Source organism: Podarcis bocagei (genome assembly GCF_964188305.1).
Source record: "Podarcis bocagei genome assembly, chromosome: 9".
Lineage (NCBI taxonomy): Eukaryota > Metazoa > Chordata > Lepidosauria > Squamata > Lacertidae > Podarcis > Podarcis bocagei.
In genome coordinates this window covers 77,841,450-77,860,118 of record NC_138134.1, presented here as the reverse complement: position 1 = coordinate 77,860,118, position 18,669 = coordinate 77,841,450, and the positions used below count along the sequence as shown (strand labels likewise).

At 41.9% G+C, this 18,669-nt stretch overlaps 1 protein-coding gene across 11 annotated transcripts in view; it reads right to left on the bottom strand.

Moving 5' to 3' along the window:
- LOC308594305 (CD209 antigen-like protein C) overlaps positions 1-18,669 on the bottom strand; it is a 140,113-nt gene that overhangs the window by 29,887 nt on the left and 91,557 nt on the right. The window lies entirely within an intron of this gene.

Below are 18,669 nucleotides of genomic sequence, written 5' to 3'. Positions count from 1 at the left end.
CAATACTTTACATTTCTCCCTGTTAAAATTCATCTTGTTTGTTTTGGCCCAGTTTTCTAATCTGTCAAGTTCGTTTTGAAGTGTGTTCCTGTCCTCTGGGGTGTTAGCCACCCCTCCCAGTTTAGTGTCATCTGCAAATTTGATCAGGATGCCCTTGAGTCCATCATCCAAGTTGTTGATAAAGATGTTGAATAAGACCAGGCTCAAGACAGAACCCTGTGGCACCCCACTAGTCACTCTTCTCCAGGATGAAGAGGAATCATTGATGAGCACCCTTTGCGTTCGGTCAGTCAGCCAGTTACAAATCCACTGAGTGGTAGCATAGTCAAGACCGCATTTTACCAGCTTCTTTACAAGAATATCATGGGGCACCTTGTCAAATGCCTTACTGAAATCAAGGTAGGCTATATCCACTGAGTTCCCTTCATCTACCAGGCTTGTAATTCTGTCAAAAAATGAGATCAGGTTAGTCTGACATGACTTATTTTTCAGAAATCCATGCTGACTATTGGTGATCACAGTATTCCTTTCTAGGTGCTCACAGACTGTTTGCTTAATGATCTGCTCCAGAATCTTCCCTGGTATTGATGTCAGACTGACTGGGCGGTAATTATTTGGGTCCTCTCTTTCCCCTTTTTGAAAATAGGGACAACATTTGCCCTCCTCCAGTCTGCCGGGACTACGCCTGTTCTCCAGGAATTCTCAAAGATGACTGCCAGTGGTTCTGAGATCACATCTGCCAGTTCTTTTAATACTCTTGGATGCAGTTCATCTGGCCCTGGAGACTTGAATACATCTAAACTAGCCAAGTATTCTTGTACTATCTCCTTAGTTATTCTGGGCTGTGTTTCCTTTGCTGAATCATTTGCTCCAAATTCTTCAGGTCGGGCATTGTTTTCTTTATCGGAGAAGACTGAGGCAAAGAAGGCATTGAGGAGTTCAGCCCTTTCTGTGTCCCCTGTTTGCATTTCACCATCTTCTCCTCTGAGTGACCCCACTGTTTCTTTGTTCTTCCTTTTGCTACGAACATACCCATAAAAGCCTTTTTTGTTGCTTTTAACCTCTCTAGCAAGCCTGAGTTCATTCTGTGCTTTAGCTTTTCTGACTTTGTGTCTACACGTGCTGGCTATTTGTTTGAATTCCTCTTTGGTGGTTTCCCCCCTTTTCCATTTTTTGTACACATCCTTTTTAAATCTTAACTCAGTTAAAAGTTCTTTAGATAGCCACCCTGGCTTCTTTAGGCACCTTCCATGTTTCCGTCTCATTGGTATTGCCTGACGTTGTGCTTTTACTATCTCCCTCTTAACAAACTCCCAGCCATCATGAACTCCCTTTCCTTTTAGTATTACTGTCCATGGGATCTCACCCAGCACTTCCCTAAGTTTTATGAAGTCGGCTTTCTTAAAGTCAAGAAATTGAATGCTAGCACAGTTTGGTGTTAGGTGTGTTAGGAGTAGAAGGAGAAGTGCTGTGTATGGTTAAGAGAGAGAGAGAAAGAAAGGATTTATTTTGCTTTGTTTTGTATGCAGAAACTCTGCTGGTTTTATTTTTCCTTTTAATAAATCCTGTAAATAGTTATTCTGAGTCTAGCTGACTAGTCATTTCCACCTTGACTAGCTTCTTCGCTGTGCAGGAAAACTCTGCTACGTGGCTCTAGCAGACAGAAGTACTTTCGAAGTGATTTCGGGGGGTGCAGTTTTTGTTCCTTGTCTTCGTGAATGCCTGCAAAATGTACTTTGTGTGCCTTCATTAAGGAGCAATCTGATGTCTGTAGATTGTTTGCTAAAAGCTGGGTTTAAAGTGTATTTTGAAGGAGACAGTTGCATTATTAAGAAGGCTGGTGAGATTTTAGGCACTGCTAAGTCAGAGGGAGGCTTGTTTTGGCTTAAAGCAGGATCTCAAGTTGCAGCAGTAGTCAGTAAATCTCAGCCTGCAGTGAATAACAAAGCTATACATGACAACTGTGTGCACTTATTGCATAGGAAAATGGGGCATGCTTGCTGGAAAAGTGTACTAAAAATGTCTGAATTGGCTGATGGGGTGATTTAAAGAGTTGTGACAAGTACCTTGATTGTAATGTTTGTAAAAAGGTTAAAACCCACAGAGTCTCTTACCCCAGAAGTGACAGAGTTAGATGATTTTTTTAGATAAATTTATTGTCATTGTCCGTATATACACAGTATACACAACAACGAAAATCAAACACCCACCCAAAGACCGGGTTCACATATACATTTGCACATATCTCCGACACTCTCATCCTATTCAGACATAATCTATAAAATATAACATAATCCAGAATATAACATGACCTATTAAGGCATAACATAACCTAAAACCTAAAACATAACCTAAAACCTATCTCATTCCTTCCTACTCTCTGCTTGCTAAACCTTGCAACTGGCCCTGAGATCATTATTTAGTGCAATCAGAGCTCTTGGATAGAAACTATTCAGAAGGCGTGTGGTTCGTGTTTTCATTGTCCTATATCTTCTGCCCGAAGGCAATAGTTCAAAGAAGTTGTGAGCAGGATGGGTGGGATCTCTCAGGATATTATGTGACTTCTTCAAAATGCGAGACGTGAAGATCTCATCCAGGGTTGGTAGTCGGAGCCCAATAACATTCTGGGCAATTTTAATTGTTCTCTGTAAAGCTTTTTTATCCGTTTCAGAGCTGCTCCCATGCCACGATAATATACTATAGGTTAAGACACTCTCAATGGTACTATGATAATAGGACAGAAGTAGGTGCTGGGATAGATTCAGTCCCCTGAGCATTCTCAGGAAATACAACCTCCCCTGCACCTTCCTCACAACCATATTAATATTTACAGTCCATGAGAGGTCCTCCGTGATATAAATGCCCAGGTATTTAAAACTACCAACCCTCTCCACTTCCTCGCCATTTATGTGCAATGGTAAAAATACACTTTTCTTTCTCCTAAAGTCAATTATGAGTTCTTTGGTTTTTTTTGGTGTTAAGCATAAGATTATTTTCTTTACACCATTGAATTAACCCCTGTACTTCTTTCCTATAAGCAGTCTCATCGTTCTCACTGATGAGCAGAGTTAGTGAGTCACCGCTACAGCTGGTTCACATGGACGTAATTGGTCCATTTGCTGTAAGCAGGGGTGGAGCGCGCTTTTCATTAACAATTGTGGATGACGCCACACGTTACTCTTGGGTTTTCCCCATGAAGAATAAGGGTGACGTGTTCACTAAGTTTAAAGGCTGGGTGGCATCTGTGGAAAGATTTCTGTCCATTAAACTCAGAAGGATTCAGACGGTCAGAGGTGGCGAATTTATGTCAAATGCCTTTAGAGATTGGTTACAAAAGCGTGGCATTGGGCATAGGAAAATGAACGTTTTTCCCCCAGAGGAGAATGGTGTTGCAGAGCGAAAAAACAGATCTTTACAAGATATGATGTTTGCCATGCTTGATGATGCTGATTTGCCCATGTCTTATTGGGGGGAGAGCATGCTCACCGCGTGTTATCTCCAAAATAGGCTCTTTCATCAAACAATAGGTACAACTCCGTACTTTAAATTGTTTCAGAAAAAACCTAAAATTGACCATTTGCATGTGTTTGGATCAAAAGCCTGGGTATTAATTCCGAAACAAATGAGAAAGAAGGGAGATCCTAAGACTAAACAGTTAGTGTTTGTGGGTTACCAGGAGCTGGGAAAAGGTTTCCGCTTTGCTGAAGGGACAAATGGCATTGTGATCTCCAGGAATGCCAGTTTTTGTGAACATAGTGGCTGGGAGAGACTACATGCCAATACTGAGGTTTGGTTTGAACCTTCCCAGGAGCTTCATGACTCTGAAGGTAAACATAGAGAATCAGAGTCTGAGGGGGAGGAAAGTTCAGATAAGAGCTCTCAAGAAAGTGGAATTAGCCAAAGACCAGTTGCTAAGCAACAAAAGAGAGGTCGTAGTTCTGAGGAGGAAAGTGGGTCAGAAGAAAAATTTTCTCCCAGAAGATCTAAAAGACAAAACAAAGGAGTGCCTCCGGTGCGTTTTTCTCCAGATACTGCAAATGTGTTTAGTGTAATTGCAGAGCCCAAGAGTTTTCAGGAGGTGTTAAAGTTACCAAAAGAGGAGGCAGAGCTCTGGAAACAGGCAATGGAGGAAGAGATGTCCTCTCTGAATGAGCACAAGGTCTTTACACCAGTAGCAGCGCCTGAGGGGGCAAAGATTGTAAGCTGCAGGTGGGTGTACAAACTTAAACCTCTGGTGACAGGAAAGTACAAATACAAAGCTCGTTTAGTGGCTCAAGGATATTCTCAGAGGCCTGGAAAAGATTATGACAAAACTTTTTCCCCTACTGCTAAGGGGGACAGTGTAAGGCTGATTTTAACGCTTGGAGCAAAGAGAAAACTCCTGTTAAACCATTTTGATATCCAGACTGCATATTTACATGCATCAATATCAGAAGACCTGTATCTAGCCGAACCGCCTGGTTATGAGACAGGCTCCAATAGAGTGTTGAAATTAAACAAAGCTCTATATGGTCTCAAACAGGCTGCAAGATCTTGGAACAAATGTTTCCATGAGGCTTTAGTGTCATTTGGTTTCAAGCAGAGTACAGCTGACAATTGTGTTTATGTACGTGGTACAGGCAGTGATCAAGAGTTTTGTCTGATTTATGTAGATGATGTATTGTATGCCTGTAAAACAGATAAACAAACTAAAAGGTTTGCCAAGCAATTGTCCAGTAAGTTCAAAATGAAAGACTTAGGCCCGGTTAGGACATATCTAGGGTTGGAAGTGTGCTGGGCCCAAGATGGCAGCTGCCTAATTAGTCAGCAGAACAAAGTTAAACAACTACTGACTACATACAGGATGCAGGATTGCAAAGGGGCAGCGGTGCCTATGGATCCAGGTTTCATAAAAACACTTCATATAGATGAGAGTCCTGAATTTGAACATCCTGATGTATATCACTCTGTAATTGGAAGTTTATTGTATCTAGCACAATATCACAGACCTGATATTAGCTACGCAGTAGGCATATTAAGTAGATTGGTCTCAAAACCCACACTAAATGCCTGGAAAGGGGTAAAACAAGTTCTGAGATACCTCAAACAGACAATTGGCTATATGTTACAATTAAATTCTTCCGAGGACGAAATGTTGAGTTGCTACTGTGATAGTGACTGGGGAAATTTGCCAGATAGAAAATCTGTCACAGGACTAGTCATCATGGTCGGTGGAGCTTTAATCAGCTGGCGGTCACGCAAGCAAGACGTTGTAAGTGTGTCATCAACGGAATCTGAGTACGCCGCATTGAGTGAATTGTGCAACGAGGTGATTTATTTCAAGCATTTGTTAGCAGATTTAAATGTAAATTGTGGAGAACCAGTACAAGTTTACATTGATAATCAGGCTTGTATAACCTTAAGTAAAACAGAGGGTTTCAAATCACGTTCCAAACATATCTCTGTAAAATACCAAAATGTACTTGCTGTGTACAAGATAATATAATCACATGTACTTATGTATCAAGTGAAGAAAATGTAGCAGATGTATTAACTAAACCATTGGCAAAGATAAAGAACAAGCAAATGTGCAAGGGTTTAGGTTTGCTGGAAAAATAATCTCCTACATAGGTGTTATTTGATGCTAATTGTCCAGCAGAATCTGTGAGGGGCTGTTCAGTTTCTGTTAATTGATTCTCATGGGAACTTACAGATTCTGGCTTCACACAATTAACTCAAGGCAGTGTCAATTTACTCTTGGCAGAAAGCCAAGGTCTGCTTGACCTAGAAACTACTTACTCTGATTGGTTAACGACCAGCACTCAACTCTGTTATCTAGAAATGCTAGCACAGTTTGGTGTTAGGTGTGTTAGGAGTAGAAGGAGAAGTGCTGTGTATGGTTAAGAGAGAGAGAGAGAGAAAGGATTTATTTTGCTTTGTTTTGTATGCAGAAACTCTGCTGGTTTTATTTTTCCTTTTAATAAATCCTGTAAATAGTTATTCTGAGTCTAGCTGACTAGTCATTTCCACCTCGACTAGCTTCTTCACTGTGCAGGAAAACTCTGCTACGTTTGGGCTAAAGCCATTAGAGCTATGCCTGACACTTCAAAGTTCCATGATGTTATAAGGAATTAAGTATAAATAGATTAATAGAGTATTAAAGGAAAATAAGGTTAAAATGTGTTAAGATAATTATAGGATAGAAAACAGGGGAAGATGGATAGGAATTGGAATTAAGTATAAATAGATTAATTGAGCATTAAAGGTAAAAATATGGTTAGAATGTGTTAAGACAATTATAGGATAGAAAACAGAGGAAGATGGAAAGGAATTGCTGAAACAATTAACAGAAGTGGAATACAAAAAGGGAGGTGTGAGGAGGTCGAGGAAATAAGGGAAAGAAAGATAAGATGTTGAAATTGAAATTTTAAATGGTTTTTGTTTTGTTTTGTCTTGTTTGTTTCTTTTATTATGTTTTTTATTATTATTATGTATTGTATTGTATTGTATTGTATTGTATTGTATTGTATTGTATTGTATTGTATTGTATGTTTTTTTCTTTTTTGGCTTTTTGTAGTGTTGTGTTTAATTTGTTGGAAATTTAATAAATATTATTTTAAAAAAGAAAAAAAGAAAACTGGGCTTAGGTCCAAGTCCTGGATTGGGGTGAGTTAGTGGTTAAAACGGTGGTTTATCTATTTATTTGGGAAAGACTTGAGAAGGACTTAACAAGATGGCCAAGTCTTTGAAGGAGCTGGGTGATATGATTCAGCGTTCAGAAGCAAATGTCCGCGCTGATATGCAAGACTTGAAAGGAGAGATGAGAAGAATGACTGCTACAGTAGAAAAAGTTACAAAAATATCAGAACATGCAAAAGAGGTGGCTGATGCAAACAAAAAGAAGACAAAAAGAATTTCACAAATGAACGACAGACAGCACAAAGGAATTTAAAATTCTCTGGTATGGTATTTCTGAAGACATTGGGAATAAGGACCTGGAAAAGGAGATGTTAGAATGGCTCAAAGAACAAGGAATTGAAATTGAGCAGAATGAAATTGAGAGAGTGCACTGGTTGTTCACATCATGAGGAGGCTCTGGATTTCCCAGGGATGTAATTATGGCATTCACAAGAGAGAAGTTAAGAGATCAAATTTATAAATCACTCCAGCAGAAAGCAGACCTGCAGTTTAAACAGCAAAAGGTCATAGTGAGACTTTTCTCAGGAAACGCTTCAAGACAGGAAATGTATGCAGCAGTTTGCACAAGCTCTCTACAATCATAAAATCCTCTTTACCTGGGCCTACCCTGCTACACTGTTGGTTTTTAAAGACAACAGGAAATATTCAGCTAAGAACCCTGGTGAAGCATTTAGGAGTTGGAATACAAGGACAGACTGAGCAAGAACTCTCAAGTTCAGAAGAATTACAGGTAGACCAACAGGGAGAGTCGAGTGAAGAATCTCAAGAAGCTCCAGTGCAGAGACAAGAGAATAAAAGAAGATGGAAGTTGAGAGAGGAAGGAAACAGCAAGAAATAATATATACTAGAGACATCTAAAATAGGCTTTTGTAAATATATATATGTTGCTTTATTCTGATATAAACTTTCCAAGAGCGAAGGGAGTGTGGGTCTCCAAGATACCATGAGACAGGGATCATGGAGATCCCTAACTGAGTCTCAGGGGGGAATGGGGAGGGGGGTTGAATGGGCCAGAATTAAAAATATAATATATGTACACAGAGGGATTCATTAAAATAAACAGTAGTCGGGATAATGGATAGATCTTAAAAGGTTTTATCTTTAAATGTTAACGGGCTGGCCTCAAACACTACAGAGTACTGACACTGGCAGAGTAAATGAAAGTGGATATACTATGCCTTTAGGAGACACATAGAGCCAAAACAAACAATAGACCTTTGTTATGCTCTCAGCAATGGGGCCTAATAACAGAATCAAAAATGATGAGCAAGGCTAGAGGGGTCACTATACTATGTAATGCAAATCTTAATGTCAGGGAACTGCCATCAGTACTGGAGGGAGAGCGCAAAAGCCAGAGGGATTCCAGAGAGCGTCCAGGGATCGGGAGAAGCAGCCCATCTTCTGGGGAAGAGAATCAGCGTAGCACCAGTGGAGAAGGGGGGCAGGTGGGGGAAGTGGCGAGGCGGTCCCATGACTCCTTGCCTGGGATCAGCGGGGAGAGTAGGGGTCTTCTGTTGCCCATGCCCTCCCTGCGCAGAAGGCTTTCGCGCAGAGAGGGTAGGCGGAGACTAGGCGTCAAAGAGCTTCTTTGCTGGAAGAAGTTTAAGAAACGCCCACTCACGGATTCTGCCAGCGACTGAGTCAGCCACAGGTGAGTGGCGGTCTGGACAGATAAGGTTCACTTTGGCAGCCTAGCAAGGTGTTTGCACCCAGCCAGGGAGATAGGTGCCTGCTTACGCATGAGCAACCCCTTAGAAACCGTTACACTTAGGCTGGAGGTTCTGAGCCGGAAAAAAGATAATGATGGTAGATTTATATTCTTAAAAATTAAAGTGTCACAAAAAATATTTACAATAGCTAATATATACAGCCCTAACACAAGACAGAAAAAAAATTATAAAGAAAACCTTGAATAGACTGCAGCTTTACGCTGAAGGGGAAGCTATCGTTACAGCAGACTTTAATTGGAATATAAAGAACGACAGTACTTTCAGATTATCTAAATGGGGATTAAAGGATGTTTTTGAGAGGGGAAACCCCAACACCAAACCTACCTTCTTCTCCAACAGACATAAGACTTTCTCTTATATTGACTGTGTGCTAATTAAATAAGGGAATGAAATCAGTGTTAGAACAGCAAAGCCTATGGGAATATGGATTTCAGACCATGCTCCACTATTTGTGGAGCTGGGACTGGAAGAGGATGGAAAAAGCAGGAGATAGCGGTACAATAACCTAATAATGGCAAAAGAGATTGACAGGAAATATATCAGTGATACGGAAGGGGGGGCATGTCTTCTTCACCTTCTTCTTCGCTACAATATATCCATTTATTTCCATCTGCCAAGCCCTTCCTCCGGGCGATGCCAGGTGACAGACTATGCAAACATGGACCATTGTCTTCTCAGGATGTGCTTATCTGCGCATATCTCCAGCTCTCTGCATATTCCCCCCTCCCTCCTCCATATCTCCAGCTCTCTGCATATTCCCCCCTCCCTCCTCCATATCTCCAGCTCTCTGCATATTCCCCCCTCCCTCCTCCATATGTTAATCTGTGTAACCCAACCTCTTAATGTATTCATGATGTAACTGGGATGTATTTTGCACTGTATTCTGGGATATGGAGGGAAATTTCAAAAGTTCATGTCACCCCTTTCTCGTGGTTCAATCTCGCCTTGAACCTGTTGCGCAATAAACTTGGATCTTCTGCAGTTTGCTCCTGTCCGGCTGAGCTCATTTTCCTCCGCAGGGACCCGCAGACCTAGTCCAACGAGCTGGGTGGCAGAGCAGCCTTGCACCCAGATTTTAGCCGTAACAGTTGGCGCCCCAACGTGGGGCTTGCGGTTCTCCCGAGCTGCTGACTGGGGGCCCCGAAATCTTCAGCCGGCTCCGGGCCATTTTGCCTGGGAAGATCCTTTTGGACCCCCAGCCATCTTCTGGGCGGTAATCGAAAGCCCTAGGAGTTCAGCCGGGGAGCAAAAGAGGGATCCAGCCGGCTTATTCATCAATCCCGGGATCAACGTTGAAGACGTGTGAGTATAGGAAAAGAAATCCAGTGCACTGGTGGGAAGGGGGTGGAATCTCCTGGCAACTGAATTCTCTGCCCTCCTCTCTATCGCTCCTTCTCGCCTGTCTCTTGGTCCAATTGGTGAGAGAGACCGTGGACTGCTGCTCGACCCAAAAGGGGGGTTCTGAGCTCTATCTCTTTCTCCTCAAAAAATCTCCAGCCAGCAGCACCAACTGAGAGTCCGAAAGTAAGACGGAGAGACCCGGCTTGGAAAGACAGCCGACTCTCCGCAACGGGCATCTCAGTTGAAAGCAAGGGGCTGGAGTTCTTCTTCCGAACTTCCCGAGCGCCCTTACGGAGGGGGCAGGAAGGGGTCTTGCTTTCTATCATTAATCCCAGCCGCACTGGTCGGGCCACGTAACACGTGTATCGTGCGTGAGCCCGCTTCCAAAAGCAAGGGGGATTTTCGGTTCAAAACTCTATCCAGGGATCACCCGATCTGGCACCGCACAGCGCGGGCGTTCAGTAGGGCCCCTTTTCCTGAGATTGTGACGATAGGTAGGAGGTTGCCAGGAGGGATAGTCCAGGAGGAATTGGGCAGGATTTGGCAGAGTGGAAAGGAACCCCAGGATTTGGAATAGGAAATAAGGAAAGGAATAGAGGAAACTAGATAGGTAGAGCTCGCTAAAACCCATTAGGAAGTTGCCAAGCAACAAGAGATAGGAAACCCTAAATAAACCGCTGTACAAGTTACCCAAATCCTAATCAACCCCTCCCTTTCTCCCTTCTCTATCCCAGACACCTCCCCAAAAAGAAAAAACAGCAAAAAGCAACAACAGCAACGCATGCATATATAAAGGGGTACCCAGTCAACCAAGCGTTGTGAGCCCTGCCAGTCTGATTAACTGGTGGTGTGTTTGAAGAGGCAAGGAGGCTCATAAACCCATGTGGGGCCTTCCTACTAATTTCACTTAATGAAGCCAAAGGAAGCAGCCCAACTCATTGCAATAACCAACTAAAGGATGAGAATATATATGTTTACATGTTGTCTGTTATGTGTGTTGTCTGTTACATGTTGTCTGTTATGTGTGTTATCTGTTCCTTCTGTCTCTGACAGACTGCCTTTCTTGAGTGTGCATAGTTTAAGCCACGAGCTAGCTTCGAAATTTTAAATCTAAGGAAGCCATGCTGGACCTTATCAATCCTAAATAAGAAAAAATGAGAATGAGGTGGGCAAATGTTTACCCCACCTTGCTTTGCCGCAACCTTTGAGATTGTAAGTCTACAGTCTATTTTGGAATGTGAAGTTAACCTAATGTTTCTGCTGCAAAGCGTAGTTGAGCACAACTGCTCTCTCAAGCTAAAATGCAGTGTCTGTATTTCGTTAAGCACATGCCTATGAAAATAGGTGTTCTTTCTAAGAAAATTGTTAATAAAAGGTAGAAGCTTCGATAGACAACAATTGCCTATCTATAGAGTCCAGTCCTGATATCAGTCTCTAAGATCAGCCAGGGTTTCCTGGCTTCTTATTGGAAAATGCCTCCCCCACTTGTTTCAGTCTCTTTCAGGTCCCCCCCCCTTTTCCTTACTTCTGTGCCGAGTGAATTTACTCCCGAGTAAGCTTCCTTCAACAAGGGAGGGGGGGCACATTCTTTGCATTCTTTAGTCTAAGGAAGTAAACTCTCACTCAAACTAGCTTCAAGATCTGCTAAAAGGGCTCTGTATAAAGTTGGGTACTTTTATTTTCCTCTTCCTTAGTACATGATAGGAGCATTGATTATGGTCCCTTCCCCAGTTGTGCCTGTGTACATAAGTATGTGTGTGTCTCTCTGGTAGTACAAATCTTGCTATGAACCCTGTATTTTAGGGTTGGACTAGATGACCCCAGGGTCCCTTTCAACTTTCCCAATTTGCGGCTGTGTGGAGGGCCATGCGTCTACAAGCATGTGATGAGTTGAAATTCAGCCCAGATTTGTTCTTTGTTGTTTTTTAAGGGTGAGAGGTGAAAGCCGTGATGTTTTGAAGCAGAACTGGTGAGGTCAGGCATTTGAGTGATCACAGTGTTTATCATTTTGTCTATTATTAACAAAAATCAGACTTAAAAGTCTACTCAAAGTTTAAGCACATACAAATTCATAATCAAGCAGAATCAGCCTTGACCAATCCTGTAAATAAAGGGCAGAAATTTTTTTTGTCTGCAAATGGTAAGGCTGAAATGACTTGAGAATGTTAAAAATCCTATGAATTCAGACTCTCTGGCCAATTTTTTCCCCGTATATAAGGGCGTGGCATTGTTCCGTGAATGACCAGACTGATGTTAGCCCTTTCCTATAAATAAAGGAAGCACTCAGCTTTGCTTGGGCTGCAATTGCTAGCTTTGGTGAATATTTTAATCTAATCCTATTTTTTAAATCTACTCCTTACCCTTCCCTTCCTTTATTCTAAATTAGCCAAAAGACGCAACATTTCAATGGTGTAAGAGGTTTGCTGAGACATGAACTCTGCATATGCACAGAGGCCAGATCAGTTAAAAAAGGGGGGGAAGGGGGGAACTGTAAAACCTATCCAAATTTCCTTATGTAAAACTTGGAACCATTGAGGAAAATCACCCTTAATGTGTCTTTTGCTCCAGGGGCTACGTAAGACAAAAGGGTTCGCCTCCCCAATGGAATTTAAATTTTATAGGTTTTTTTTGGTGTGTGTATATGCCTATACAATTTAGGAACAGCATTTCCTGACAGACCTCTCACATGAAATAATTTCCCCTTTTAACAGAATGTCCTTTCTTTTCTCCCACAGCACAAATGATAATGAGGGGATGCAAACAGTGATTTAAAGTAATTGCATTTGTATTTCTTTTCTTCTTTCTTTCCTTAAAGCCAAACAGTCACTTTCTTTCTGTTCAGCAAAACAAGTCTGAATCCCATGCTATATTAGTGACTTCCCTCTATCTCTTTGTGGCTTTGACATTTTTTAGGTTACAAATATTCTGTTTTCGTTATTAAAATCAGTTCTTCCATTATATATATGAAATTAATCGAAGCACAACCAAACATTGTTTGTGGAATGGTATTTGTTTACCTTTTGCCTGAGCATTTCTTATTAATTCTGTCATTTTGGCTAGTGCAAGGTACTTGCACAACTTTAAATTGCCATTCATTTTTTCCCCTTGGTATTAACTCATTTCCCAGTATTCCGCTATTAACATTACAGGATGTTGTCACATCATTTGGGATGTTAGAATGCCAAAACAGATTACTTCAGGTTACTTCAGGTTTCTTATTAATTGTGTGTCTTAGCATTTATTTATTTTGGTTCCTCATAGGTCATTTTGTGTGTGTGTTTTACTTTGGGGACATGTCCATCACATGTTGAAAGTCAGTTTCATGAAGTTCTTTTATCAGATAGCACATGGTGAATTTTAAGCTTCCTCCCCATTGTTTTCCCATTTTTTTAGTCCAGTGGTAATCTGTGTGGTTTTGAGAATATCTTTGTATTATTTAATATTAATTCTTTTTCTAAATCTGATGTCTTTGTGTCAAGTCTGTTTTCATCTGACTGGTAATCTAATTTTTTGCTTTCTTTTTATTTTTTAACCTTTGTATTTTTTACAGTTCTCTTTCTATACATGTGGAGTAATTTTTATTTTATAATATAAAAAACAACAACAACAAAAACTAAGTGAAGGAAAGCAAACAAACTTAGCAGATAATAACAGTAATTATGTGGAAATGTGATAATAATATTGAAATGAATAAAATGCTTAATGTGCTAAGATTTTTAATTATCTGCAGCTTCCCGCGGAAAACTCAAGGACATCCTTTTTGCCTTTTGCCCCTTCCTTGTCTAACTGTGTTTTAAGTCCCCAAAACCCTGCCCCCTTACAGGATATCACTTATACAGATGTGCAATGATGAAAAGCAGCAACAACCCCTCAACTCAGTTCTTCGCCATCACAAGACCTGCAACAACAGACACCAGAGTTTCAAAGTGCCCACAGCTATCTCTTTCAAAGGCTATAGACTGATGGGGGAGTGGGGCTGACAAAGGGGGGAGGAGTTGAATTTCAAGGACATTTTTTCACTTGAACCTCAAGCCTCTGTGCTCCAGGATTCAAAAGATACATGCGTAAAAGATCACAATTGTGTCAATATGCAACTGATATTTAATTAGTTTGTTTTGTGTATTATGTGTTATTATGTAGGAATGCTGAAGTGTGTCTGATAATGTGTTATCTCCACAAAGGGAAAATTTCTGTGTGTAATTGTTTCTGTATAATGTAGGATACATAACTATGAACAGCAGAAGGATATGGCTTACACCCCAAGTTTTTCATGGAGGATTCCCATATATTACAATGCTTTCCAAAAGAGCAGACAATATTTAGATTAAGTCAACTGATGATCATATTTCCTTGCCCCACCTGGCACTCTGCAGAGTGCCAACCTTCCCTACCTATCTATTTATGTATTTAATGTTTTTCTATACATGAAGTTCCCAGATTTTTACTATTTCTTTCTTTCTGTTCCAGAAAACTATTTCAAATCTTTTCTATGACTTCTCTGCATCTCTTGCAGATTCAGTACTGTCTTCAAGTAGCAATTGTTCTGTATTTATTTACTTATTAATCTTGGTTTTCCTGTATAGCTGTGAAATTAATCTAACCACAACCAAGTATTATTATCGGAACCATATTTTATCAGGTAGATTTGAAGCAACGCTCCTTATTATTATTTGAGATGTTTTGATTAGGATGCCAGATGAAAATGGGTGTAGATCATGTCCCAAATTTTATTTATTTATTTGAGGACACGACTACCATATGTTATATTATTATTAATAACAAGAAACGTGTATATGCCTTGATGTAGCAAGAATGGTCCCTTATAGAGTTAAATTGACTCATTTGGACAAATGCCCCCTTAAAGAATGGCTTTGGTTTTAACATATTGGTTTTGAAAAGTCGAGAACCACGGGGCAATATAAATTCAAATTGGACTCAGTTTGAATTGGGCAAGTGTATCCAGGCTGCAATTAGCTTTTTGGTCCTTTAAGTGCAAGTGAGCAACTTCCCATGAGTGCAAGACCACAGCCTATAATAAAATCCCATAGCTAAAGGCCAAGGCAAAGATATCTCTCTCACGAGATGTCCAAACCTGTGCCAGCTATGGTGAATGCCAGGCGACATGGTTAAATGAAAGCCCCGAGGGGATTCAACAGACAGGATGTGTTGCTGTAGCACTATGTCAGTGTGAGACCACAGAAGAGCTAGCTTGACACCTGAGAAACACACAAAAATGGCAAAGGGCAAAACACCAACTGCATTTCCCCCCCCCAGTCAGTAGTGGACCTTCCTGCTAAATGTAAAGCATACACCACTATTGAAAATGTTTCTCCCAAGAACTAGGATGCCACGAGTAATTTAGCAACAAAATACAACAGGTGTTCTTCTATATAATACCCTATATCCAGCTATCTGCACTGCTATACTTGCAAATGACCGCAAGAGGCATGGCTTGCAAGTCCCTTTCAAGTTTGCATAAAGCCACGCATCTGGTATTATTTAGCGCATATCTATATAACACGCGCGTACATTGTATTCGTCCGTGTTGCTCCCTCTTTTCCTGCCCTGCTCAACCCACCTCCTTTTCCATTAGAGCCTATTCCCGGTCAGGGAACCCCTACATTCAGCGAGATTTAGGGTGCGGAGAAAAGATTTGCAAGTTCTTACAGAACTTTAATGCAAATCTATCTCCGAATGGGGGACTGATACGGAAGGGGGGCATGTCTTCTTCACCTTCTTCTTCGCTACAATATATCCATTTATTTCCATCTGCCAAGCCCTTCCTCCGGGCGATGCCAGGTGACAGACTATGCAAACATGGACCATTGTCTTCTCAGGATGTGCTTATCTGCGCATATCTCCAGCTCTCTGCATATTCCCCCCTCCCTCCTCCATATCTCCAGCTCTCTGCATATTCCCCCCTCCCTCCTCCATATCTCCAGCTCTCTGCATATTCCCCCCTCCCTCCTCCATATGTTAATCTGTGTAACCCAACCTCTTAATGTATTCATGATGTAACTGGGATGTATTTTGCACTGTATTCTGGGATATGGAGGGAAATTTCAAAAGTTCATGTCACCCCTTTCTCGCGGTTCAATCTCGCCTTGAACCTGTTGCGCAATAAACTTGGATCTTCTGCAGTTTGCTCCTGTCCGGCTGAGCTCATTTTCCTCCGCAGGGACCCGCAGACCTAGTCCAACGAGCTGGGTGGCAGAGCAGCCTTGCACCCAGATTTTAGCCGTAACAATCAGAAAACCAATTGGTTGGTATTTTAAAGAGAACAATGGTTTGGCCAAGATCCCGGTAGTATGGGACACATTCAAAGCTGTTATAGGAGGACATTGTATACTGAAACCCTCCCGCAATAGCATGGAGAAGGTCTGGGAGAAGCCTGTCCGCTGCTCCCAGAGCTGGGGGGGGGATCATATTTTTTTCCTTGATTCCCCCCTCTGAAAACTAGGTGCGCCCCATGGTCAGGTGCGCCCTATAGAGCGAAAAATACGGTAGTTTTGTTTTGTAGAGACAGAACGCTGCAAACATGCAGCTAGATTCTGTAGGTTTTCTTTTGTTTTTGTAAGCTTCTAAATAAACAGTTGATAGAATAGACGCACTGGTGTTGAGTTATTGAAGACACCATGTTGACACAGAGAAAGCCATTTTATGCTGCTTATAAACTCTGCTAAAGTCCGACAACTGAGAAGAGAGTGCAGCGTGCAGTGGAAGTTTGTGGGCACCATAAAAGTGTCAGAGTGCTTGTAAATGAGACTAATTACAGTGCCGAGGCAGCAGACTCCGTGGGTCAAAGGATTTATGACCCACAAACTTCAACAGCCAATCACTATGGAAGGAAGAAGCCTTGGCCAAAGAAGATAAAGAAGACTGGCAAAATAAATTACTGAACTATGCAGGACAAATTATTACAAAAAAGGGGCAATCGTTCAATGAATATTTTTAAAGCTTTGTGTATAGATTCTTACATGAGACAGAATAATTGCCACACACAGGAAGAACAAATATATAATTTGAGTTGCTCACTTTTATAAATCATTTACTGTGTCAACACAACTAGAAGTTATTAATATTGCAGTTGTTGTACAAGGGTCTATTATTATGACCAGAATGTAATGGATATTTAAAAGGTTTTAAAACGCAGAAATAAAACAAATAACCAACCCATCAATTCTGTCAAGATCTGACAGACTGCTGGCTTAGAAGAGAAGAGTTTGGACTTGATATCCCACTTTATCACTACCCTAAGGAGTCTCAAAGCGGCTAACATTCTCCTTTCCCTTCCTCCCCCACAACAAACACTCTGTGAGGTGAGTGGGGCTGAGAGACTTCAGAGAAGTGTGACTATGTGGAGGAGCGGAGACGCGAACCCGGTTCCCCAGATTATGAGCCTACCGCTCTTAACCACACTGGCTTAGGTAATCAGTGGTTGTAATTACAAGAAGATTTATTGCATACAGTCATTAACCTCGGAGCCACGCACACTAGCGGCTGCTCCTCAGAGAGTTGACCTTCATCTAGGCCATTCTCACTGTGCTGATAAGATATATTCTCTTCTCCTGAGAAGGGGCGTATTAGCCCAATGCTTTCGGATGGCTGTGGAAAATGCAAGTCTTTCTCCGCCTCTTTTGACTGACTGCCCCCCCACCCACACACACAGACTGCTCATCTTGACTGTGGGAAGTCCTGTCCATGACAAATTCTAGCACATGGGGGCCATTTTATCTAAATTATATAATTAGGTATTTGAACAATAGGTATTAATAATTGCATTATAAATTGGTATTGTTAGAATGAGGCTATTATTGGATTGTAATTGCAAAGTAATAAAAAATATTATTAAAAGAAAAGATATATCCCTGAACATATGAGAAAATAAAAACTGGGATACAGCAATGCTTGAGTGTCTCACCAAACACAGTAGGTCAATTAGAGGCATTAGAAAAAGACACACCTTCCAAAAATGGAATAAAACAAAGGCCATTAGATGTACTTCTCTGGATAAGTTTTTAAAGGTTCAAAACTAAAACAGTTGTCAGGGGTACAGGGACAGAGGCACAGGGAAGGCAGGAAATGGAGAGCGATGGAGAGGAATCCCAGGACAGCGAGGAAGAGGATAGCAATGACGCAAGCGATTCCATGAGTCTCTCCAGCGAATCAGAGGATTCCCAGAAGGGGGCGCCTGTGGTAAGGGCAAGGGGAGCCCCAGGGGGAAAGTGCCAGGAGCGGGGGGCCAGCAGGGGACCCCAAAGCGGCAGCTGGGAATCAGGGCCAGCCTCTCCACCAGAGCGCAGCGAAGGGGGGGGGAGGTTCCAGTGTGTCAGAGGGAGCAGCTCCGGCGACAGAGAAAGGGGAGGGATCAGAGCAAGCCGTTCTCCCGGAAGAGGAGGAGGGCAGTGAGGGGAGTAGCATAACTGTCAAAAGGAAGGTCAGAGGTTGGGCGCGCGCGCCAAGTTCAAATGAGGAGGCGCGCGGAAGAACAGGGAGCCCAGAGGAGGAGCCAGGACCCAAAGCCCGCAGGAGGGGGGAGGAGCAGTCTGGAGATTCCGCTTCAGGAGAATCCAGGAGGGGAGGAACCCCGGCGGGCAGAAAGACCCTGCGGAAAAGGAAAGAGAGAAAAAGGTGGAGCAGCGTTAGCTTATTAAACTGGTGTAGGGGAGGGACCGATTCAGAGGGGACTTCTAACGTCTAAGGCTAAGAGACGCGGGGCTGCACGCCTCGGTTGTGGAACCAATAATGAACTGCAATAAACGTCCTTGTATATAAGAAGAACTTGGCGTTGGTCTTTTGTGAGCTGAGACCTGAGGCAGCCCTGACAACAGTAATAACTTTTGGGGAAAAATAAGTAGTATACAATATCTGAAATAAACATTTTCCTGGGTTTATGCTTTATGTGGCATGCTGATTGGAT